At 34.8% G+C, this 26,417-nt stretch overlaps 1 long non-coding RNA gene across 1 annotated transcript; it reads right to left on the bottom strand.

Moving 5' to 3' along the window:
- Window positions 1–306: 306 nt before the first annotated feature.
- Window positions 307–26,417, bottom strand: LOC120182668. The gene is made up of 3 exons (XR_005521853.1): window positions 26,405–26,417; window positions 18,557–18,564; window positions 307–1,072 (listed from the first exon to the last, which is right to left on the bottom strand). It is a non-coding gene; the product is annotated as an uncharacterized LOC120182668 (long non-coding RNA).

The following is a 26,417-nucleotide window of genomic DNA, read 5'->3' as shown; positions in this document are numbered from 1 at the left end:
ATATTTATAACATAAATATTGTTAATAGCCTCTGGTATGAAAAGAAAAAAGTTCGTGACGCTGAGATGGGCCCACGACAGCTAAGATAAAATTGGAAATGCCCTTTCTCTCATACTACTCTTTCGATACATAATCTAATATTTTGTTTGAAAAAAAAAGAAATCAAAAAAAAATTCATATCAAATTCGAAGTGCCATGCTATTATTACTTACTAATTCATATTTCATATGGCGAAGGCATAGTCTTCCTTTTCTTTCCATCAAATAAAAAAACTCATTGGCGCCGAGCGTGAGGGAATGCTAGACGTTTGGTAATTTCTCCTCCGGCCAGGAGAAAAGATCCCATTGAAGCGGCCAATCCCATGCATATTGTATGCACATCTGGTTGCACAAATTGCATAGTATCATAAATGGCTACTCCGGGTATTACCCATCCGCCAGGAGAGTTTATAAACAATACAGATCTTTGGTATCATTCTCTATACTGAGGTATACCATAAGACCAATAAGTTGATTCGAGATCTCGCTATCAACCCCTTAGCCTAAAAAAGTAATCTTTCTCGATAAAGTCGGTTGATTAGGATAAAATTGTATCCCTTAGTAGCCGTACAGGCACCTTTTGATGCATACAGTTCAACAAAATTGCGAAAAAAATTAATGTGTAGATTCCAAGCCATCCTTCATTTTTTCTAGTGGGCCTTTTCTAACTTCTAATTTCTAATGAAGAGGTTTTTTCTTACATTTTTAAATCAAATGAAATTCAAAATAAAATTAAAGAAAGATGAGTTTTGGCCCGTTTTCCTATAATATAGAAAAAATTCGCTAAACTTATCGCACAAACTTTTCATTGATCTATTTTTTTTTTCATTGGGATTCAATCCAAATCACGATGTCATTTTCTTGTTCCTGAATGGGTTTCATCAATTTTTTATTCAATTTTTTTAGGTTTATGCTCTACTCCGAGGAAAAATCTGCCCGATTTTGATTTGCGCATATAGGACAAATGACCTAATACCACGTCTTTTTGCTATGATTTCATTTACTTTTTTATTTTATTTATTTTAATTAAATTCCTTTTTTTCACGTTTTCCGCCAAATATTCAACGTATTTCTCATATTATTCGATTGATTAACAGTTTGAAATTGCTCTTATTTCTATTCTTAATTTCTATTAAAAAAATTTCATTTTAAAATAAAAAAGATTTATGATTATGATATAGGTGGTAATCATAAATATATTACCAATTGGGTTTTTTCTAAACGGAGCCTGGATGCTTCATTTTATCGGTCCAACCAAGCCAACCATAAATCATTCTAATTGAAAATATTAATCTAGATACCCCCCAAAAAAATGAAATGGATCTCTATTGCACTTCATTAGACTTCAGGCTACAAATTTTTGATAATTCAATCAATATTTTTTTGGCGAAACAGAGGATATCTCGATCGGGCGAGAGAACGGGGAATCCCATATGACCCAATATATTTGACAAGTCGCACTATACGTCAACCCAAACTGCATCTTCCTCCCCCGGATTTCGAAAAGGAACTCTTGGAACACCAATAGGCATTAAAGAAAAGAAAAAGAATTAAATACTATATTTCACTTTGATGTGGAAGCGTAATAGTGGTCTTAATAATATTGGCCTTTATCATATTTTATACATAGATAGAATTTATCATATTTTATACATAGATAGAATAAGGCCATAAAATAAAGATAAAGAAAGACAGAATGAATGAAAGAGAATTCTTACCAATAGGTCCTTTGAATGATGAACAAATTAGGGATGCGTTCATTCATAAAAATAGGATCAACCCCATTGCGTATTGATACTTATCGGGTATAGATAGATCTGCTTCTCTTTTTTCTTCTGAGCCGAATTCTTCCCTTATTACTAATGGAATAGAACAAATATTAATCCTTTCTCCGAAAGAATCACCGAAAAGGGGAGGTATCCCAATGCAATAAAGTTACATAGTGTCTATTTTTCGTTGATATAAGGGTATTTCCATGGGTTTGCCTTGGTATCGTGTTCATACTGTCGTATTGAATGATCCCGGTCGCTTGCTTTCTGTTCATATAATGCATACGCTCTGGTTGCTGGTTGGGCCGGTTCAATGGCTCTATATGAATTAGCCATTTTTGACCCCTCCGATCCCGTTCTTGATCCAATGTGGAGACAAGGTATGTTCGTTATACCCTTCATGACTCGTTAGGAATAACCAATTCATGGGGCGGTTGGAGTATTACAGGGGGGACTATAACAAATCCGGGTATTTGGAGTTACGAAGGTGTGGCCGGAGCACATATTGTGTTTTCTGGCTTGTGCTTCTTGGCAGCTATCTGGCATTGGGTATATTGGGATCTAGAAATTTTTTGTGATGAGCGCACAGGAAAACCTTCTTTGGATTTGCCCAAGATTTTTTGAATTCATTTATTTCTCTCAGAAGTGGCTTGCTTTGGCTTTGGCGCATTTCATGTAACAGGATTGTATGGTCCTGGAATATGGGTGTCCGACCCTTATGGACTAACTGGCAAGGTACAACCTGTAAATCCGGCGTGGGGCGTGGAAGGTTTTGATCCTTTTGTTCCGGGAGGAATAGCCTCTCATCATATTACAGCGGGGACATTGGGCATATTAGCGGCTTATTCCATCTTAGTGTCCGTCCGCCCCAACGTTTATATAAAGGATTACGTATGGGAAATATTGAAACCGTCCTTTCCAGTAGTATAGCTGCTGTTTTTTTGCAGCTTTTGTTGTTGCCGGAACTATGTGGTATTGTTCAGCAACTACTCCCATCGAATTATTTGGTCCTACTCGTTATCAATGGATCAAGGATACTTCCAGCAAGAAATATATCGAAGGTTAGTGTTGGGTTAGCCGAAAATCAAGTTTATCAGAAGCTTGGTCTAAAATTCCTGAAAAATTAGCTTTTTATGATTGCATTGGCAATAATCCGGCAAAAGGAGGATTATTCAGAGCGGGTTCAATGGACAACGGGGATGGAATAGCTGTTGGGTGGTTAGGACACCCTATCTTTAGAGATAAAGAAGGGCGTGAACTTTTTGTACGCCGTATGCCTACTTTTTTTGAAATATTTCCGGTTGTTTTGGTAGAAGGAGATGGAATTGTTAGAGCAGATGTCCCTTTTAGAAGGGCAGAATCAAGTATAGTGTCGAACAGGTAGGTGTAACTGTTGAGTTCTATGGCGGCGAACTCAATGGAGTGAGTTATAGTGATCCTGCTACTGTGAAAAAATATGCTAGACGTGCTCAATTGGGTGAAATTTTTGAATTAGATCGTGCTACTTTGAAATCTGATGGTGTTTTTCGTAGCAGTCTGAGGGGTTGGTTTACTTTTGGGCATGCTTCGTTTGCTTTTCTTTTCTTCTTCGGACACATTTGGCATGGTGCTAGAACCCTGTTCAGAGATGTTTTTGCCGGTATTGATCCAGATTTGGATGCTCAAGTAGAATTTGGAGCTTGACCCTGCAGATCCTGTCTGTCCTTGGGTGTCTGCAACGGGATTAAGCCAGTCACTCATGCCAGCTATCCAGGTTGTATCATCACCTGTATTGCCCGACTCCCAAGCAAAGTTAACCATGGTTTGGGAAAGTCAATTCTTAGTTCAAGGGTTAATTTTCCCCTATAAATAGAGGATGAAGCCACATTGTTAGAGACTTTAGTTCCACATAGATTTGAGTTTAAAAAGTTAGAGAGAGAAAGTCTCATCTTTCTCCGTCAATCCTGCTTGCCGTGGTATTTCTCCTTGAAAAGCCTGAGGGAGTGGCGTTCTGAGCATCCGAGAGGAGCCAATCCGCTGGGAGCAGTTCTTGGTGGCCGAGAGGAGCATTGGGCAGTGCACGTCGAAGGCTTTCTCTCATCCCCTTTGTTCTTTGCTTTCATATTTTGTTATTGGGTTGTATGGAACAAATGAAACTTGTCTTGAACTTGTTTATTTTGATCCCCACCATGAACTAATCCTATTTGGTGGGAGTTCGATTGGATGTCTAAGTTTTATTTTCAATGAATGGTTGTTTTATTATGCTTTAATCTATTTTGTTTATGATACTTAATACTTTGAGGTTGTAGGAGCTACGAGAGTAGCCTTTCATTAGAAAATTCTTAAGGTTCAAGAGAATGCTTAAGTAGTTTATCTTTAGTCTTCGAGAGAAGCTAGAGAGGAATTACATAAACAACGGGTACTAGGTAGTAACTAGGCCTAATCCACCTTAGAGATAAGGATAGGATTTCATTCGACTAAAAGGAGTAGAGCATAATCGATAGGTTAGATGTTAATGTTTCCGCAACAAGGTATTGCTGAGACATATCCTATTATCTGAACTAATAGGATCACTGCTGGAGTTTACGCCAATCAGATTTGCCAAGGCATTTTTAATCTGTCGAGTCCCTTACTAGAGATAGCTTAAGGCACTTCAGTAGACTCTGTCGGGCAGGTTAATCATAGAGAAAATACCATTTGGAGAAATAAACTTAGATTTTCCTAGTGACTCCCATCACTCATTCCCATTGCTGCTTGTCGTGTGAGAAAGCTAAAGTCTTATAAATTAAATCCAGTATTTACATTTTATTTTGCCTTGACATTTTCATCTGCTTGCATGTTTCACAATTCAATTTGCCACGATATATCCATTTTCTACCATACTGCCATTATCCCATTTCCACATCAATCATTTCATTTTGCCACAACATTATCATTTGTACATACCATCACTAAGTTTACTTAGGTGACAAAGTAAAGTTCCTTGACAAACCTATTTGATTTCCCAATTCCCTGTGGAGATGATACTCTACTTATCAATTTATTACTTGTTAGATTATGTATACTTGCACACATATCCGCACCCACATTTAGTACTCTCAAAGAGTGGACATTAGGTCAACCACATGATTTCAATATTGGTTCAGTACCATAATCACTGGTTAGTAAAACATTTAACAACGCATTCATCATTTCCTGTGGTTTTTGCCTAGATCTCTCCACCAAGGAATTCTTTGTATGATGTTCAAAACTTTTTGTATGATGTCTACTTCAGTAAGAATACAAATGGGATTCTTTAACTTGTTAGTATCATATCAAGGAATATTTACAACACATTCATCCTTTTCTGTGGCTTCTGTGGGGATGATGTAATCGCATGATGGATGAACAGTGATATATGATCAACACAACTGTTATTGTTTTACCATTTTCATTCTTCATACCTTTATGCTTTAGTGGAAATATTTTCTCTATAATGATAAGGGTCCAGCATGCCCTAGCATTTGTTTCTTATTGGCGTGAGCCTTCAAAAATACTCCAACATTGATGTGATTGTTCAGAATACCCAGTTGGATCATTTTTGTCTAAAATAGGCTTTCGGGATGACCCATGATTATTTTTGACTGGAATGGGTCTTTAGCATACAACATTTTTATGTAAATGTGAGCTTTCAAGATGTCCCAACATTGTAAGTTGTAAGGCTTACTCTTAATGTCCATTTAATTTGAATATTTTTATTCCTTTGTGATCCAACTTTGATATTGTCTCATCGTGGGTACCTATGTGGCTCTCTTAGTGCCAATTTATTTATATTGAATGCTCTTATTCCAACAACTTGAGAAATTCTCTTCATGTTGTCACAACTTAAAAGTGACCAAGAAATATCTGAGATATATGCCTTTTCTAAATAAGGTGATCCTCTTCTTCTTGACTGTTTTCTCCAAAGGGAATGATATAAGTCCAATTAATTCAAACTTTTGATTTCTCAAGCCATTTGCTTTCAAGAATATGACAAAACTTCATCATTCTGGCCTTGCTTATTCTTCTTCTCAATAGGGGTAGAATAGGCATCAACTTACTTCAAGATCTTTTCTGATTTGAAACTATCATGTTTAAAAATGTTCTTCCTCCTTTCTTATCAAGGAATGAAAGAATTTGGAAAATATTGTACCTTAATGGTTCACAATAGAATCAAATCATAAGTATGACTTCAAAGAATATCAAAAAAATCAGTAACTTTTATTACTTCAGAGTTATAGTTCTTTGACAAGTATCAAGATTGAGAGGTTAGTTTCAGGTTGGCTTCCTTATTTTCTATGGTTACATCTTAGTGAAGATGTGACTCTTCTCTCGCTCTTTTGTGAACATTATCACATGCCTCACTTTCTTAACTTGGTATCTTTAACCGGATGCGTACAAAATGACACAATCTAGCATCATAATTACTAGATCTTCTAGAATTCCTCTATTTCAATTCTTTGAAATCTTTTATTTTATTCAAAGCAGTGTGAAAACATCGGTCTAATAACAAGATTTCTATGTGCACATGTGTGAAATAGATTTTCAATATTTTTTATTTTCAAAAATTCAAAATTTCATTGAAAATTTGTGAGTTTTTGATGAAATTAGTTATAAACTCTAGTTTGTAATCATCAAACAATCAATGCCCGATATAATGTTCATCCTAGAACTAATTAAGACTAGTTCTAAGATCAAATATGATAAACTATAAGTTTTTAGAAAAATACCTTGAAAATTTCGGATTGATGAGAATGAGATGTTGTGTTGCATGATTTAATGATAGTAGCAGGATATAGAGATGAAAAGCTTGAGGATTCCGACAAATTTTCGTTGATTTTGAGTAAATGGAAATTTAGGGGAGAGAGGGGTGAACGGCGCAAGGGAGTATTTTGAAGAGTTTTTGAGAGAATGAAGAAAATCATGGTTTTATCAAAAAACCCGACGGATGCATCGATGCATGGCCTTGTGCATCGATGCACATTCAAGGCGTGCATCGGTGCACCTTCATGGTGTATCGATGCACATTCAAAGGGATGCATCGATGCACTGTTAAGTGTATCGATACACTAAGCACAAAAATGTCAAAAATCCATTTTAAACACTCAAAATGCTAAATTAATTAACTCTAGTGGTATTGGCAACTCATATATTGAAAATTAATCATGTTCATCAATCAAATTAATCCATAAACTAAATTTGAACATAAAATTAATTTTCACAAAAGAACATAAATTCCCTCTAACTAATAGCAAAGAATGTGATAAAAAATTATTATTATAAGCATTTTTCATTTATTCTTAAAAGTGCTAAAATTATTTTAAACACAAAGTGAAGATATGTCAGTTAAACCTAATTCTCTCTTAAGTGTCCAAAATATTTCTTTGTCTAAAGGTTTAGTAAAGATATTCGTTAATTGGTGCAAAGTATCAACAAATTCTAGAACTACATCTTCCTTAGCGACATGGTCTCTAATGAAGTGATGTCTTATTTCAATGTGCTTAGTTCTAGAGTGTTGGATGAGATTTTTAGTGAGACAAATAGCACTAGTATTATCACACTTGATAGGAATGGTACCTACTTCAATTCCATAATCAAAAAGTTGTTGTTTCACCCATAAAACTTGTGCACAACAACTACCGGCTGAAATATATTCTGTTTCAGTGGTAGATAATGCTACACAATTTTATTTCTTTGAAAACCAAGAAATCAGCAATTTCCAAGGAATTGGCAAGTACCAAAGGTGCTTTTCCTATCTAATTTGCAACCTCCATAATCTGCATCAGAGATGGCATGCAAGCTAAATGTAGAGTCTCTAGGATACCAAAGTCCTAAACTAGGAGTGTCCTTAAGGTATCTAAAGATTCTCTTAACAGCTAGTAAATTTGATTCCTTAGGACATGATTGAAATCTAGCACATAAGCAAACACATTTATAGAGCATTTGCCTTGTGAGGTTTTTCATTAAGATTGCGAATTTGTAATTTCTCTTTGAGAAAGAGTGTCCTCAAGAATTATGGTATATTCTTGAGGGAGTTGTAAGGTTATCTCTTTGGCCTCAAAAGAAAGAAAAAATTAGTGAATTTGTTGGAAAATCCTTAGTATGGATAGCTAAGGTAGTGGATGTAGACTTTGTTTGAGAAAGTCGAACCACTCTAAATCGTTTTACAATTACTTTCAATTTTATGCAAAAGCTTCCACCAAATTTTTAATTGCCAATTCACCCCCTCTTGGCCAATTCTGTCGATCAATTAATTCAACAATTGGTAACAGAGCATCACTCATTTGAAGGTTTAATCACCTCTTGAGTCGATTCGGGAAGAGTTACATCGATTTTCAAAGTCATAAATGGTCGGCATTTCAAACTCCAACTTCGGTCTCGATTCATTCCCGTTAACAAGCCTCATTTCTTTAATGTAGCTAATTATGCTTATTGGAAGAATAAGGTGGTATATTTCATTCAAGCAAGTGACATGGGAGCATGGAATATCATAGACGATGGATACATCAAACCCTCCACTCACCTGAGGTTGTGGAGTGAAGGAGAGACAAGAATGTTCCAGCTCAATTCCAAAGCTATCCATATTATCTTTTTTGCTCTTGGACCAGATGAATACGAGAGAGTTTCATCTTTCACAACCGCGAAGGAGATATGGGACAAACTACAAGTCACTCTTGAAGGCACAAACTAGGTAAAAGAATCTAAAATTAGTCTTCTAACTCATAGCTATAAAAATTTCAGGATGAAACTGGATGAAGATGTCAAAGCTATAACAGATAGATTCTCCACGATTATCAATAGTCTCAAATCATATGGAGAAATCATTCCAAATGACAAGCTTGTGAGGAAGTTAGTTTACTCTCTTCTAAAAGCTTGGCAATCAAAGAAGACGGCGATCATCGAGGCTAAGAACTTGAAATCCTTGACCATCGATGAACTTATTGGCTCTCTCCTCACGCATGAAATGATGCTTAAAGAAGAAGAAGTTCTTGAGAAAATAGATGAGCCAAAGAAGAAGACGGAGAAGAAAAAGATCGTGGGAGTTGCTCTCAAATCAACAAAAGATAAGAGTAACGCAGATGAAGATGATGAGGAAATATCATTGTTTGCCAAACGGTTCAGAAAAATTATGAGGCCTAACCGAGGAAGAAAATTTAAACGAAATGAAGGCTTAAAAAATGAACCAAAAGAGAAGGACTTGATCATTTGCTATGAATGCAAAAAAGCGGGGCATGTCAAATATGATTGCCCACAATTGAAGAGAAAGGGTCAATCAAAGAAAAAGCACAAGGCTCATGTGTCTACATGGAGCGATGAAGAAGGTTCCGATGAAGAGGAACAAGAAGTAGTAAACTTGTGCTTGATGGCATTCGGGGAAGATTCTAAGGTAACCTCTAACTCATTTGATTTAGATGATTTATCTTATGATGAGTTATTAGAGGAATATAATGGGTTAGCTTCGGATTATGAGAAATTGTTTTTAAAATATAAAAATGATATTTCAAAATTGAAAATTGAAAATAAACTCATATCCAAAACCAACAACGATCTTGAAAGTAAAATAAAGATTTGCAAATCAAACTAGAAGAGTTTGAAAAGAAAAATTCAGATTTGCAAAATTTACTTTCAAAGGTCAATGATGATCATCAAAAGAAAATTGATGATCTTAAAGCTTCGTTTGATAAAGTTGGAACAAAACGTTTTAAAAATAGAGAAAATTCAAAATCCAACTTTGTTAGAAAAAGTTTTAAAAACTACAATCATAGAAGTCCCCGAAGAACCTCTAATCCTTAGAAGTATATGGGTTCCTAAAGGACTCGTTACTACTAAAGATAAGAATATCCTACACAAATGGATACCTAAGGAGACTAGGATTTTGGAAACTAATGAATATGGACCCAAAAGAATTTGGGTACCAAAAATTAGAAATCAATCTATGTTTGTAAGAAAAGGAGCATTGCTACAAGGCACGGAAACAAATTCAAACTCATGGTACCTTGATAGTGGATGCTCAAGACACATGATTGGGGATAAAAGTCGGTTCATAGAGCTTAAGGCTAAAATGGAGGAGAAGTGACTTTTGGTGATAATTCAAAAGGTCACATTGAAGGTATATGTACAATAGGCTCTTTCATACAAATTAAGAATGTTTTATATGTGAATGGATTAAAGCATAATCTTCTGAGTATTAGTCAATTATGTGATAAGGGATTCAATGTCATGTTTGAAACTAATGGTTGTAAAGTTATTGACATTGCATCTAATCGGATTATGCTTATTGGTCATAGAATAGGAAACATTTACCTGGTGCATTTAGATTCTATAGATATGACTAATTTGTACCTATTTGCTAAGGATGAGCATGATAGTTGGTTATGGCATAGGGACTAGGGCATTCTAGTATGAGTGTTTTGCAACGTTTAATTCAAGGAGATTTGGTTCGAGGGTTGAAATTTGATAATGATAAAATCTATGATGTTGTGCTAAAGGAAAACAAAAGCGAATATCTTTTAAATCCATTAATGATGTATCCACTAGTAGAACATTACAATTGATCCATTTAGATCTTTTTGGGCCATCGAGAACTACTAGCTTGGGTGGAAACAATATGCATTTGTATTAGTAGATGATTATTCTAGATATACTTGGGTTCTATTCTTAAGTACTAAAGATGAAGCATTAGAAAAATTCATCACGTTTTCAAAAGTAATCCAAAACGAAAAAGGTTACTCTATAACTAGTGTTAGGAGTGATCATGGAACTAAATTTCAAAATCTTGGATTTACTGATTTTTGTAATTCAAATGGTATTAGCCATAATTTTTCAGCACCTAGAACCCCTCAACAAAATGGAGTTTTTGAGAGGAAAAATCAAACTTTAGAAGAAATTACTAGAACCATGCTTTGTGAAAACAATTTGCCAAAATATTTTTGGGCGGAAGCCATAAATACCGCTTGTTATGTTATTAATCGAGTGATGATTAGGCCTATTTTGAAGAAAACTCCATATGAACTTTTTAAAAATAAAAAGCCTAAAATTAGCTATTTTTATCCTTTTGGATGTAAATGTTTTGTTTTAAACAACGGTAAAGAAAATCTTGACAAATTTGATGCTAAAAGTGATAAAGGAATTTTTCTGGGTTATTCTTTAAACTCTAAAGCTTATCGAGTATTTAATAAAAGAACTTTAGTTGTATAAGAATCTATACATGTTGTTTTCGATGATAATCCCCTTCAAAGGAAGGATTCTTGTGTGAATGGTGATGTAGGTGTTATAAATGCAAATGACATTAGACATGACGTTGGGAAGAAACGAAAGATGAGGAAACTCATGATCCTCTCGAGAATCCAACCATTAAAAAAAGGAAAGTATCTTACCCAAGAGAGTACAACTATGTCAATGATGGTGAAATTATAGATGATCCATCCAATGGGGTAACAACTCGATCTTCTCTTAGAAATATTTGTAATTATGTTGCATTTATCTCATGCATAGAGCCTAAAAATTTTAAAGAAGCATTAAATGATGAACATTGGATTCTGGCTATGCAAGAAGAGTTAAATCAATTTGAGAGAAGTAAAGTATGGACATTAGTTGAAAGGCCTAGTAATAAATCTATTGTTGGGTATTTAGAAATAAGTTTGATGAGAGTGGTAACATAGTGAGAAACAAGGCTAGACTTGTTGCTTAAGGGTATACTCAAGAAGAGGGCATAGACTATGATGAAACATACACTCCCGTAGCTAGGATAGAAGCAATTAGAATGTTATTAGCATTTGCATGTTTTCATGAATTTAAATTATATCAAATGGATGTTAAAAGTGCATTTTAAATGGTTTTATAAATGAAGAAGTGTATGTGGAACAACCTCCTGGTTTTGAAGATTTAAAATTTCCAAATCATGTTCTTAAATTGATAAAAGTGCTTTATGGCTTAAAACAAGCACCTAGAGCTCGGTATGAAATATTGTCAAACTTTTTAATTGAAAAGGTTTTTCCAAAGGGAAGGTTGACAATACATTGTTTTTAAAGAATAAAGGTAAATATTTATTAGTAGTTCAAATTTATGTTGATGATATAATATTTGGTTCTACTAATGAGGTTCTTTGTCAAGAAATTTCTAAGCTAATGCAAAGTGAATTCGAGATGAGCATGATGGGGGAGCTCTCATTTTTCTTGGGACTCCAAATCAAGCAAAGAAAAGATGGTATCTTCATCAATCAAGCTAAGTACGTCAAAGATATGCTCAAGAAGTTTGGACTGGAAAATGGGAAACCTCATGACACTCCAATGAGCTCATCAACAAAGCTTGACATAGATGAAGGAGGTAAATGTATGAATGTTAAATTATATAGGTCAATGATTGGTTATTTGCTTTATCTAACTGCAAGTAGACCAAACATTATGTTTAGTGTTTGCTTATGTGCTAGATTTCAATCATGTCCTAAGGAATCAAATTTACTAGCTGTTAAGAATCTTTAGATACCTTAAGGACACTCCTAGTTTAGGACTTTGGTATCCTAGAGACTCTACATTTAGCTTGCATGCCATCTCTGATGCAGATTATGGAGGTTGCAAATTAGATAGGAAAAGCACCTTTTGTACTTGCCAATTCCTTGAAAATATGCTGATTTCTTGGTTTTCAAAGAAATAAAATTGTGTAGCATTATCTACCACTTAAACAGAATATATTTCAGCCGGTAGTTGTTGTGCACAAGTTTTATGGGTGAAACACAACTTTTTGATTATGGAATTGAAGTAGGTACCATTCCTATCAAGTGTGATAATACTAGTGCTATTTGTCTCACTAAAAATCTCATCCAATACTCTAGAACTAAGCACATTGAAATAAGACATCACTTCATTAGAGACCATGTCGCTAAGGAAGATGTAGTTCTAGAATTTGTTGATACTTTGCACCAATTAACGAATATCTTTACTAAACCTTTAGACAAAGAAATATTTTGGACACTTAAGAGAGAATTAGGTTTAACTGACATATCTTCACTTAGTGTTTAAAATAATTTTAGCACTTTTAAGAATAAATGAAAAATGCTTATATAATAATTTTTTATCACATTCTTTGCTATTAGTTAGAGGGAATTTATGTTCTTTTGTGAAAATTAATTTTATGTTCAAATTTAGTTTATGGATTAATTTGATTGATTGAACATGATTAATTTTCAATATATGAGTTGCCAATACCACTAGAGTTAATTAATTTAGCATTTTGAGTGTTTAAAATGGATTTTTGACATTTTTGTGCTTAGTGTATCGATACACTTAACAGTGCATCGATGCATCCCTTTGAATGTGCATCGATACACCATGAAGGTGCACCGATGCACGCCTTGAATGTGCATCGATGCACAAGGCCATGCATCGATGCATCCGTCGGGTTTTTTGATAAAAACCATGATTTTCTTCATTCTCTCAAAACTCTTCAAAATACTCCCTTGTTCCGTTCACCCCTCTCTCCCCCTAAATTTCCATTTACTCAAAATCAACGAAAATTTGTCGGAATCCTCAAGCTTTTCATCTCTATATCCTGCTACTATCATTAAATCATGCAACACAACATCTCATTCTCATCAATCCGAAATTTTCAAGGTATTTTTCTAAAACTTATAGTTTATCATATTTTGATCTTAGAACTAGTCTTAATTAGTTCTAGGATGAACATTATATCGGGCATTGAAATTTTCAATGAAATTTTGAATTTTCGAAAATAAAAAATATTGAAAATCTAAATTTAATTTTTAAATTTGAATTTTTTGATTTAATAATGTTGTTTTCATGAAAACTATACATATTATGATTTTTTTAAAATTATTTTCAAATAGTTTTCAAAACCTTGCCCATTAGGATTCGGTTTAGAGAACCTTGAACTATTGAGGACTCAATTGAGTTTTAGGATTGATTATTGTGCATACATGTGTTTCAAATTGCAGGTTTCATTGCTTATTCCGATACCTTAACCATGTCCAATCCTAAACGTCTTAGGACTTCATCGAGTCGTTCAACTCGACCTCCTAATCTCGTTCCTCCTCCACCTGATAGTCTTATAGGATCCTGTTTTAATATGTTTGAACGTCGTAGAGATGACTTGTACTCTAGGTACAATTCTTTCCAATCCTATAGAATCTAGGAAGAGCGTACTCCTTCTCTTCAAGCCATGATAGATATTGACTTCGAATACCTTCCGATTCTTAAAACTTGGAAGTTTGATAAAATGTTTCACCTCAAACCTATTGTCTATCATCAGTTAGTCCGCATTTTCTACTCCAATGTGGTATGCATTCAAAACCAAACTCAATGTGGGACTATAGCAATTAGATCATATCTTTTAGGCCAATATATTAATATTGACCCTGAGACTATAGATTTTCATTTTGGGCTAGATGATGATGGGTTATATAATGAGAATTAAACTGTGGAATATCCCTATGTTCCAAAATCTAGTGTTAGTACTCTACGATCTCATCACGATCATTTTCTTCATTTGATGATCTCTTGGTGGTTTAGACCATCCGGAGGTGGGTACCCACTCTTCGTACTAGGGATTTATGGTGGATGCACTGTATCAAGAATAAGAACAAAATAAATCTACCCCACATTATATTTAGTCAACTAGTGGATATCATAAACATTGTTCCTTCAAAACATGTTGAAACATTAGTTTATGGATGTCTTCTTAGTAACCTTTTTATCAAACTTGGTCTAAACGTCTCTCTCGACAATCCCATCCTTCTCCAAAATAAAATAAATCTCACCTCATTGAAGAAAGAGATTGGAAACAAGACGAGGAAATCGGTCTTTGGGTCTTTCGACCTGGTAAGCACACTCCTGGAGCGAGTTCTTCATGAGCTGCTCCTAGCTCCTCTCGTGCTCCTCCTTCTCCTCCGGTTGTTGACGATGATTCCGAACTTCAACAACTTATGCAAGATATCGATGATCACGTACCAGATAATGAGCCTTCACCGGAACCAGCTCCACAAGAGGATTAAGTGCCTCCATATTTTCGTTCATTTTTGGAGACATTTGATCTACGGTATGCTTCCATCGAATCCCACTTGACTTCTACTCACGAAGCGGTAAATCGTCGCTTAGATACTTTGGAAGCTTGACAGATGGAGTTTCAAAGAGATATGCTTGCACGTATGGATGCTCTTACTCTTGAGATGCAAGCACGATTTCCTCCTCCTCCTCCGATCCTTCTATGGACGAGTAGACCTTGTTTTGGATCATCTTTGAACTTTTCTTGTTAAAACATTTTAAATGCTTTGGGATTATTGTTTTCTTTGGATTGTTTGAATTTGTTTGGAGGTATAATTTGGATGTTTGTAAGTTTGAACTTAATATATATATATATTTGGTTTGGTTGAATTTATTCTTATTTTTGTATCATTAGACATATATGACCAATTATGTCATTTAACATTTGATTATGAATAATGATTATGGAACTAATGGCTAATCTCTCTTTTGATTGTGATCTTAGCAGCTTAATCTTATTTACTAATAATCAATTGGCTATGTTTTTCAAAACCTTGTTTCAAACATATTAGAGTCTTTTTGATTTAACAAAAAGGGGGAGAAGTGTAAAATTGCTAAAGGGGAGAAGTGTTAGAGTAAGGGGAGTAATTTCAAACTTGATTTCAAAATTTATTTTCAAAATCTTAATATTACACAAATGTTTTGTTATATCAAAAAGGGGGAGATTGTTGAAAACAATTTGATGTTTCGATATAACAAATTAAATTAAATGAATTTTAGGATTTTACAAAAGATTTTTTTATAAGTATATTCGACTTAATTAATCGAATATCAATTTATTACTCCAAGTCTTTCAAGATCAATTTCAAACCTTACTAAATGTGTAAAATTGTGTTTTATACTTAATATATTTTTGAAACAATTTTCACAAAGTATTTTGAACCAAAATCAAGCCTAAACTCAATTTTTCAAAGTGATGCACCGATGCACCAATCCATGCATCGATGCACCATGGAATAAATTGAACATCGAATGCATTTCATGCATCGATGCACATACCATCCATCGATGCACTTAGGGTTTTATGAAAACATCGAATGCATTTGATGCATCGATGCACCAGCCATGCATCGATACACTCAGGCTATTTTGAAACATCGAGTGCATTTTATGCATCGATGCACTCTTAGTACACCGATACACTAAGGGTCCAACGGTCAAATATTTGAATTTTACACTTGATGCACTGATGCACCTTGGGTATGCATCGATTCACTGACGCTCCCAACTAATTTTATTAATTGTTTTCACACTTAAATGACTCTATTGACTCCACTAATCATCCCAAACGTTCAGAATCAATTGAAGGAGTTTTTAAACAAGCTTAGAAGTCAATGATCAACAACAAGAAACTACAAGCAACTAGAATCAAGAGAGAATCAAAGAGAAAGCATCAAACTCATTGTTTGAGTAATTCAATCCTATTTTTCATTCAGTATTCATTTTATTTTCAAGAAACTACTTGTACTCAATTGTATTCATTTTTTAGTGTTCTTTTCTTTGTTCTAGAATTGTGAAAACACATTTACCTTGTGAGGTTTTTCATTAAGTTTGCGAATTTGTAATTTTCTCTTTGAGAAAGAGTGTTCTCAAGATTTGGGATATATTCTTGAGGGAGTTGTAAGTTTATCTCTTTGGCCTCAAAAGAAAGAACAAATTAGTGAATTTGTTGGAAAATCCTTAGTGTGGATAACTAAGGTAGTGGACGTAGACTTTGTTTGAGAAAGTCAAACCACTTTAAATCGCTTTGCAATTACTTTCAATTTTCTGCAAAAGCTTCCACGAAATTTTTAATTTCCAATTCACCCCCCTCTTGGCCAATTCTGTCGATCGATTAACTCAACAAACTTAATCCAAAGTCTGTAATAGACCAGGATTGAGGGCTTGGCAGTCCAAGGGGACACCAACAAAGGCAATTCATTGACCCTTCTTACTTTAGAGCCAAAACTCAACATATAGCAAACATAGAACTGGAGTCTAGGTGGAGCCTAACCTGATTGAGTATTGTCAAATTAAGTACACAAGGAAAACATGTTGAATCTTTTATTTTTATTTATTTTCTACATGCGAATTAGAAATCATGCAGTTAGGTTATTTTTCGAAATAAAGCATGGAACTAGAAAACATGAGGGTAGGATATAATTTTTTTTACTAACCAATTTTTGTATATATTCTAGAAATGCACCATTTAATTATTCTATTTGCATTTGCATAAACATGACATATTCGAGATTGTTGATTCAAGAGTGATTATCAAAACTAAAGGCTTTCATTATGGACAAAGGGTTTCATGATCAAGTAAATTGTAGAGCATCCAAAGCAGGATACCTAGAAGAAGCTTTCAAAATAATGGAGGACTACACATGCAGAAATCCTGTTAGACTAGTACCAAAAACATTTTATGGTAAGAGCATCAATAGGAGTAGTCACAAGGAAGAGAATTTTTATGAAGCTCAAGCACATTTTTGGAAAGACGAAAACAAGAAATTGAGAACAGAGGTTGAAGCCATGCTTGATGCTTTCCAAAAAGTCAGTCAAACCTTCAAAGATGTTGGACTCAGAAATACTCCTGAAGAATGGATGATAAAAATCATTAAATTGAAGACTGATATTGGCTACTGGAAAAAGATACACGAGGATCAAGCAAAGAAATTTTCCTATGATTTTCAAATTGCTAAAGAAATATACAATGCAACAATCACCAATTTGGAGAAGTGTCAAGCTGAAAACCAAATATTAAATAAGAATATAATCAACATGGAAACTTCATATCTGATTAATCAATGTGAGATTAATGCTGAACTAAAATCCATTAGAGCTCAGAACCACACATTACTAGAAATGGTGGATGATTATGGAAATCGGGTACAATAACTTCTTTAACATAAAGGTTTTATGATCAAGAAAATGAACAATATTGTCTACAACTTCAGGAAATAGAAGGCAAGGTTCGAGGAGAAGATGATGACTTGAAGAAAGATGCTGCTCAAGCAAGTAAGGTAGCCCACAAGCTGGTGGACTTAGTTGGTTTTACAATGGAACTGAAGCAGGATGATGATCTGATTCTAGAACATAAATGGAAATTAACTCGGCTTTTTAAGGAAATAGAGAAACTAGGAGGGAAAGTTATCCCTTATATGTAATGATCATCTGGATATATTGAAAAGCCCTTTTGTGTTCAATAAAAGTTGTTTTAAGATAGTCACTCTCGAATTACACCTTTTCATACATACATTTACATATACACTTTTGCATTCACAATCATGTTCTGCATAACATGATAGTATGTATCAGTCATGAAAGCATGGGAATAATCAGTGAAAGATTTTGGAATCAGGAGTTTTGAAAATCAGGGGCAGGTCTTAAAAAGATTGAAAGCAATGAATGGAATATTAGCTCTAGTAGGAAGGATTGAGGGAATCCAAGAACAACTTGTAGAAATCTAACGAGAAATTCTTGAAGAAACAAGAAGGTTCCAAACTGATTCCAGGGAACAGATGTCTAAGATAATGGGTATGATGGTTACTTTGCTATATGGGGAAAAATGTCAGAAGACCCTATTGAGCATGAAAATATGAAAGCCTTTGGAAAAAGTCTAGATTTCAATAATATGATGACAAATGACCAAGAACCTATTATGGAATATTGAAATCCAACTCATTTTCATTAATCAAGAAATATGAAAGATAGCATGGACATTGAATTCTGTTCAAAGAAGAGAAACATGGAACAAGTCCCATTGAAAATGGATAAAAAGGGAAAAAAAAAAAAAGGATGGCACATCTCTTTCCAATTCCAATTTTGTATTCAGAGTTGTTACCCTTTCTCTTTGAAAATAGCCTTGTGACACCCATTCCTCATATTACTTATTTGCATCCAAATTGGAAAAATATCCAGAATCCATGCAATTATCATTCTGGAGATTTGGTCATTCTATAGAAAATTGCATAATACTGAAATTAAAAGTTCAAGACCTTATGGCAAAAGGGTTGCTATGTTTTGAAAATGGGAAACCTAAGATCCTCAGGAATTCAAAGCTTATTGAGAAAGAGAAATTTTCAAGTCATCATGTCTTTCAAGATGATAGTCAAAAGTCAGAAATTCGAAGCAAACATTTTCAAGAAAGTAATAGCAAAGAAACGATCATACCAATCCCTCAATCTCATGGAGCAAGTTATATGCCAAATTACACCAAGCCCAGCTTATTGCTCCATGTATGGCTAAACCTTTGGTACCACCTTACCCTAGATGGTATAATAAAAGGGATTTTTGTGAGTATCATGCTTGAATCCGAGGACACTCCATTGAAAATTGTGGCAACTTCAAACGACAAGTTCAAAATCTTCTGACTCATGGAATTATAGAAGTAAATGCCAACAACCAATCCATTTTGATTAAACATTTGGAACTCAACTACAGAAATGAAGATAGTGTCAAACCAATTGGAGGACAAGGCCAAGCCAAAAAATCTGAAGTATGTATGGCAGATTTAATTCTCAATAAATCTCTCAAGCAGAAAGAAGATGCAAAAATGAGCAAAGAAAAAGGAAAGGTAATTCGAGACTAGCCAATAGGATTAAAGAGAAGTAAGGAGACATCTATGTTAGATCTTTTGAAATCAAGAGAAATAAAGGGTAATTTAAAAGAAAAGAGAATGTTACTCCAAGTATAGCTACAAGAAACATCCAGAACCAGGATATAACTATTGTCGCTAAAGAGATTGGTTCTGAGATTCAAATTAAGCCCAATTACTAGTCAGGAAATATGATAGGATTTGACCAAGAGATAGCTCAATAAAAAGATGAGATTTGCTCATCCAAAGAAGCTACCCAAGAAATGATCAATAAATGATGGGAAAATATAGACAAAGCTCCTAGTCTGATTATACACCCAACATCCAAGGAAAATGAGACAGTGGAAGTTATTATCTATCACTATTGTACCTTTCATTTTGTAGCATCTTGTTTGAATATGTTTATGTTCCTTTCTCCGCCTTTTATAATAAAAATATATTGCTTTTAAGGTTATGAGCATTGAATCAATTTTGCAATCTTGAAGTTCTTCGAATATTAATTAGATTAAAAACTCTTTACAATAAGATTTATACATCTTTAACAAAAGTATCAAGATTGAGCACAAGAAAAAAAGACCCTGTCCTTTCCTCAGAAGAAATACATCCCAAATATAACCCTTTCCACAAAAATGAGAGAACTTTCTCCAATGTAAGGAATTAGACAAAAGGCTTGGTATTGATATTTAGAAGCATACAACGTGGGGCATCTTTTATAACCTTGCAAAGCTAACTAGATTATTTTCTATTGATAAGATTCAACGATGAAACTTTGATAAAACTGGTCTAAGTTAGTTGTTGTAAATTGAAATTTGGTAACGAGATTTTATGAATTTCACCAAAAACATAGACTATAACAGGTTCTTTTAAAAGAAAAAAGTAAAGAGTCGTAAATGTAATTAGCCAAATGATGGTTAATGTCGATAAAGCTGAATTCAGCAAGCCAAAATGGAAAAAGAAGAAGTTGTTGTAAAAATAGTGGAATAATACCTGTTGTAGTCTATTTCACACATGTGCACATAGAAATCTTGTTATTAGACCGATGTTTTCACACTGCTTTGAATAAAATAAAAGATTTCAGAGAATTGAAATAGAGGAATTCTAGAAGATCTAGTAATTATGATGCTAGATTGTGTCATTTTGTACGCATCCGGTTAAAGATACCAAGTTAAGAAAGTGAGGCATGTGATAATGTTCACAAAAGAGCGAGAGAAGAGTCACATCTTCACTAAGATGTAACCATAGAAAATAAGGAAGCCAACCTGAAACTAACCTCTCAATCTTGATACTTGTCAAAGAATTATAACTCTGAAGTAATAAAAGTTACTGATTTTTTTGATATTCTTTGAAGTCATACTTATGATTTGATTCTATTGTGAACCATTAAGGTACAATATTTTCCAAAATTCTTTCATTCCTTGATAAGAAAGGAGGAAGAACATTTTTAAACATGATAGTTTCAAATCAGAAAAGATCTTGAAGTAAGTTGATGCCTATTCTACCCCTATTGAGAAGAAGAATAAGCAAGGCCAGAATGATGAAGTTTTGTCATATTCTTGAAAGCAAATGGCTTGAGAAATCAAAAGTTTGAATTAATTGGACTTATACCATTCCCTTTGGAGAAAACAGTCAAGAAGAAGAGGATCACCTTATTTAGAAAAGGCATATATCTCAGATATTTCTTGGTCACTTTTTAAGTTGTGACAACATGAAGAGAATTTCTCAAGTTGTTGGAATAAGAGCATTCAATATAAATAAATTTGGCACTAAGAGAGCCACATAGGTACCCACGATGAGACAATATCAAAGTTGGATCACAAGGGAATAAAAATATTCAATTAAATTGACATTAAGAGTAAGCCTTACAACTTACAATGTTGGGACATCTTGAAAGCTCACATTTACATAAAAATGTTGTATGCTAAAGACCCATTCCAGTCAAAAATAATCATGGGTCATGCTGAAAGCCTATTTTAGACAAAAATGATCCAACTGGGTATTCTGAACAATCACATCAATGTTGGAGTATTTTTGAAGGCTCACGCCAATAAGAAACAAATGCTAGGGCATGCTGGACCCTTATCATTATAGAGAAAATATTTCCACTAAAGCATAAAGGTATGAAGAATGAAAATGGTAAAACAATAACAGTTGTGTTGATCATATATCACTGTTCATCCATCCTGCGATTACATCATCCCCACAGAAGCCACAGAAAAGGATGAATGTGTTGTAAATATTCCTTGATATGATACTAACAAGTTAAAGAATCCCATTTGTATTCTTACTGAAGTAGACATCATACAAAAAGTTTTGAACATCATACAAAGAATTCCTTGGTGGAGAGATCTAGGCAAAAACCACAGGAAATGATGAATGCGTTGTTAAATGTTTTACTAACCAGTGATTATGGTACTGAACCAATATTGAAATCATGTGGTTGACCTAATGTCCGCTCTTTGTGAGTACTAAATGTGGGTGCGGATATGTGTGCAAGTATACACAATCTAACAAGTAATAAATTGATAAGTAGAGTATCATCTCCACAGGGAATTGGGGAAATCAAATAGGTTTGTCAAGACACTTTACTTTGTCACCTAAGTAAACTTAGTGATGGTATGTACAAATGATAATGTTGTGGCAAAATGAAATGATTGATGTGAAAATGGGATAATGGCAGTATGGTAGAAAATGGATATATCGTGGCAAATTGAATTGTGAAACATGCAAGCAGATGAAAATGTCAAGGCAAAATAAAATGTAAATACTGGATTTAATTTATAAGACTTTAGCTTTCTCACACGACAAGCAGCAATGGGAATGAGTGATGGGAGTCACTAGGAAAATCTAAGTTTATTTCTCCAAATGGTATTTTCTCTATGATTAACCTGCCCGACAGAGTCTACTGAAGTGCCTTAAGCTATCTCTAGTAAGGGACTCGACAGATTAAAAATGCCTTGGCAAATCTGATTGGCGTAAACTCCAGCAGTGATCCTATTAGTTCAGATAATAGGATATGTCTCAGAAATACCTTTTTGCGGCAACATTAACATCTAACCTATCGATTATGCTCTACTCCTTTTAGTCGAATGAAATCATATCCTTATCTCTAAGGTGGATTAGGCCTAGTTACTACCTAGTACCCGTTGTTTATGTAATTCCTCTCTAGCTTCTCTCGAAGACTAAAGATAAACTACCTAAGCATTCTCTTGAACCTTAAGAATTTTCTAATGAAAGGCTACTCTCGTAGCTCCTACAACCTCAAAGTATTAAGTATCATAAACAAAATAGATTAAAGCATAATAAAACAACCATTCATTGAAAATAAAACTTAGACATCCAATCGAACTCCCACCAAATAGGATTAGTTCATGGTGGGGATCGAAATAAACAAGTTCAAGACAAGTTTCATTTGTTCCTTACAACCCAATAACAAAATATGAAAGCAAAGAACAAAGGGGATGAGAGAAAGCCTTCGACGTGCACTGCCCAATGCTCCTCTCGGCCACCAAGAACTGCTCCCAGCGGATTGGCTCCTCTCGGATGCTCAGAACGCCACTCCCTCAGGCTTTTCAAGGAGAAATGCCACGGCAAGCAGGATTGACGGAGAAAGATGAGACTTTCTCTCTCTAACTTTTTAAACTCAAATCTATGTGGAACTAAAGTCTCTAACAATGTGGCTTCATCCTCTATTTATAGGGGAAAATTAACCCTTGAACTAAGAATTGACTTTCCCAAACCATGGTTAACTTTGCTTGGGAGTCGGGCAATACAGGTGATGATACAGCCTGGGTAGCTGGCATGAGTGACTGGCTTAATCCCGTTGCAGACACCCAAGGACAGACAGGATCTGCAGGGTCAAGCGGCGTCATCAGCAGAACCGGTGATTGCAGCGCCGATCCCTCCAGGCGTATCTTCGAGGTGGATATCTCGGGTAGAGCTCTCGGACAGTTGGATACAGCTAGCTTCAAAAATATATTCTCGTACTTTAAGCACTTTCGAAATGCCAGTTGAACTTGGAAAATTCATTTTTCTCAGTAATCTCCTTATGTCACGGCATTTTTTTCCTCTTTTCCTTTCTCTCAATACCTGCACATCATCATACAAGTACATTTCCCATAAAGCAACACCACTGTAAAAATAAAATGCCTCAGAAAACCGAAATCCACCACATGAAACTTAATGTTTCTAAATGTTCTACATGGTTCTAAATGAGCCTTTAGACATTCAATAACTTAAGTTAAAAGGTCCCAAAATGTGGCCTTTTACGGAGTTATCACCTAACATGAAGTTTGTCTTCAATTCCAAGGTTAGAGGTAAGAAATGATGAAGAAATCTTTCCATAAAAGAACATTGGAACTTTTATAACAAGAAACTAGTGAAGCCAACTAAGATTAAATGATGAGTTATGATTTGGAAAACCTTGTTCAAAATCTGATTAGATGTGGAGACATGAAAGGAATTAAGATAAAATCATTCTTGTTAAAAGATTAGATTAGATGTGGAGACATGAAAGGAATTAGGATAAATCCTTCTTGTAATCTGTTTCAAGAGTCAAATCATAACAGATATGGCTGATATTCTGATTCATCTCTGTTGATTTAGCATATATCTACATTCTGCAAGGATGATAGATTCTCTTTTCAACGATGATAGATTCTCTTTTCAAAGATGATAGATTCTCTTTTCAAAGACGAAAGCTTTATTGGATTTCTACTCAAGTTCAGATAGAGACAATTGGTGTTATGAAAGAAAAGTAGGGCAACCAGGTCATAATCTTGAGTATGGCAAAAGTCCCATAGATGAAACAGTTCTTTTGAAGGAAAAAGAAGACATGCAGATATAAGTTGACCAGATGGTTATTCATAAATGGAAAAGGATGATCAAATGGAAGAAGATCAAAACTTTGGAGTCAAATGAAGATTTCATGCATTCATAAAAACATCATTTGTATAAAGATCATGCATTTCATTGATACATTTGATTTCATTTGCATAAATGCATTTTTCACAAAAAGATGCAGAGACAAAATACCTTGTGAGTATAAGGTAAAATCTCGAATATATGAAACATGTTTGGAGAGAAAAATATCTGAAGAAGAGATAAACGCAATCCATACAGAAGAAGTATTGGGGCATGCCCAACTGACAAGTTGTTCGAAGAATGAGAAAATGAATTTCAAAGTTTCTCATTCAATTTCAATATCTCAAGCAAGAATAAGAGCAAAATAAAATTTGAACTCCACGAAAGAGTAGTGGAACGGATTTTTCAGCAAAGTATGAAATCTTCACATAAGAGTAGTGAAGTAAAAGCAAATATGAACTCCACGAAAGAGTAGTGGAACAGAGTTTTCAGCAAAGTATGAGAACTTCACGAAAGAGTAGTGAAGTAATCCAAGTTTGAGTTTGAAATTCCACGGAAAAGTAGTGGAAGCAAATTCAACTTTGAATTTGATATTCACGGAAGAGTAGTGAAATTAGATTCTTGTCAAGTCAATTATTTTTAAACTTCACGAAAGAGTAGTGGAGTAATCCAAGTTTGAGTCTGAATTTCACAGAAGAGTAGTGAAACAGATTCTATCCAAGTTATCCAGATGAAACCTTCATGAAGAGTAATGAAATAATGTAAATTTAGCCTTCACGGAAGAGTAGTGAAGCAAATCATTTGCAAGTCATCCTCAGCCTTCACAGAAGAGTAGTGAAGCAAGAGCAAGATCATATCAAAATTCGATCTCTACGAAAGAGTAGTGGAACGAATTCCCAGTAAAGCAAGAGTTCACTCAACGAAAAATTGTCTTTTTATCTTTGCTTTATTCTTGTTTACACAAAAATAAAGTAAAGAGGGGCACTTGTAAATGGTCATTTTTGTCCGAGTGATGATTATTAATAATATTATATTATAAATATTATTATTTATGAAGCTCGAAGGCCCATTTATAAGTTTGGAGGCCCAATTGATAACTCGGGAGCCCGATTACAAAGCAAGGCACACAGGTCCAATTCATATGCAAGACCAAACTCATCCAGGCCCAGATCTAGTAGGCTCGTGTAAGATACCCACCAGATGCTGCTAGGGTTTCCACACAATTCCAACGCCGCCAGCAACTCCAGTTGTCTGATCCAGAAGCCGATCCAAGGGTCCAGAAGCTATCCAGCAGAAACCCTAGGGTATTATTGTAACCCTAGGGTCTATTCCGACCACCGTCTCCACAGCTCCAACCAGGCGCTACCACATCGTTGTTGTCTCTCCAGAATCTGGTAGAACTCTCCAGAAGAAACATCTTGACTGCATAACACATCAAAGCTAGGGTGAGTCACCACCGTAGGTCCTGTAACTTGCCGAAAATACCATCATTGCAGTCGGTCATCGAGGCCTATATAAAGTCGATCCTGCAAGAGAAACAACAACAACAACAAGCATCCCTACACCAAGAGAGATACACAAACACAGAGAGACAGAGAGCAAGATGAATAAAGATACGAAGCAACAACAGAGCAAACAACGATCCATGACATCAATAATAAAGAGAAAATAGTGAGAAGCTTACCCAACTAACAAAGAATCGCCGTGAAATCAAAGGTAAAGCCTTCAGGTTTTTTAGATCTTGAATGATCCGAGGGTTTTTAGCAAAAAAAGGGGCTTGGATTCGAAATGAGGGTGTTTGGATCTATATTTTAGGGTAGGCTGGTATTTTCGGTGGCGGAATACGATGGCACAAGGTTGTCGGCCGGTGACCGAAGAACCTCCGGTGAGGTTTCTAAAGAGATGCCAGAGCATCTCTCGATTTAGAGAGAGGGAAAGAGAGAAAATGAGAGAGTTTACTCTCTTTGGGCCGGTCATAGGGCTTAAATACCCTCCCTCGTGCGATGTCATTTTGGGGGAGGGTATATTTGTAATTTCTACATGGGTAAACTATACGAGTTATCCCTCCAGCTTTGTAGACATTCAATTTTGGTCACCAAAATTAGGTTTCACATATTTTAATTTT

Source organism: Hibiscus syriacus, unplaced genomic scaffold, assembly GCF_006381635.1.
Source record: "Hibiscus syriacus cultivar Baekdansim isolate YM2019G1 unplaced genomic scaffold, ASM638163v2 tig00112727_pilon, whole genome shotgun sequence".
Lineage (NCBI taxonomy): Eukaryota > Viridiplantae > Streptophyta > Magnoliopsida > Malvales > Malvaceae > Hibiscus > Hibiscus syriacus.
Note: the sequence above shows the minus strand (reverse complement) of the source record. Positions and strands in the feature narration are given on the sequence as shown.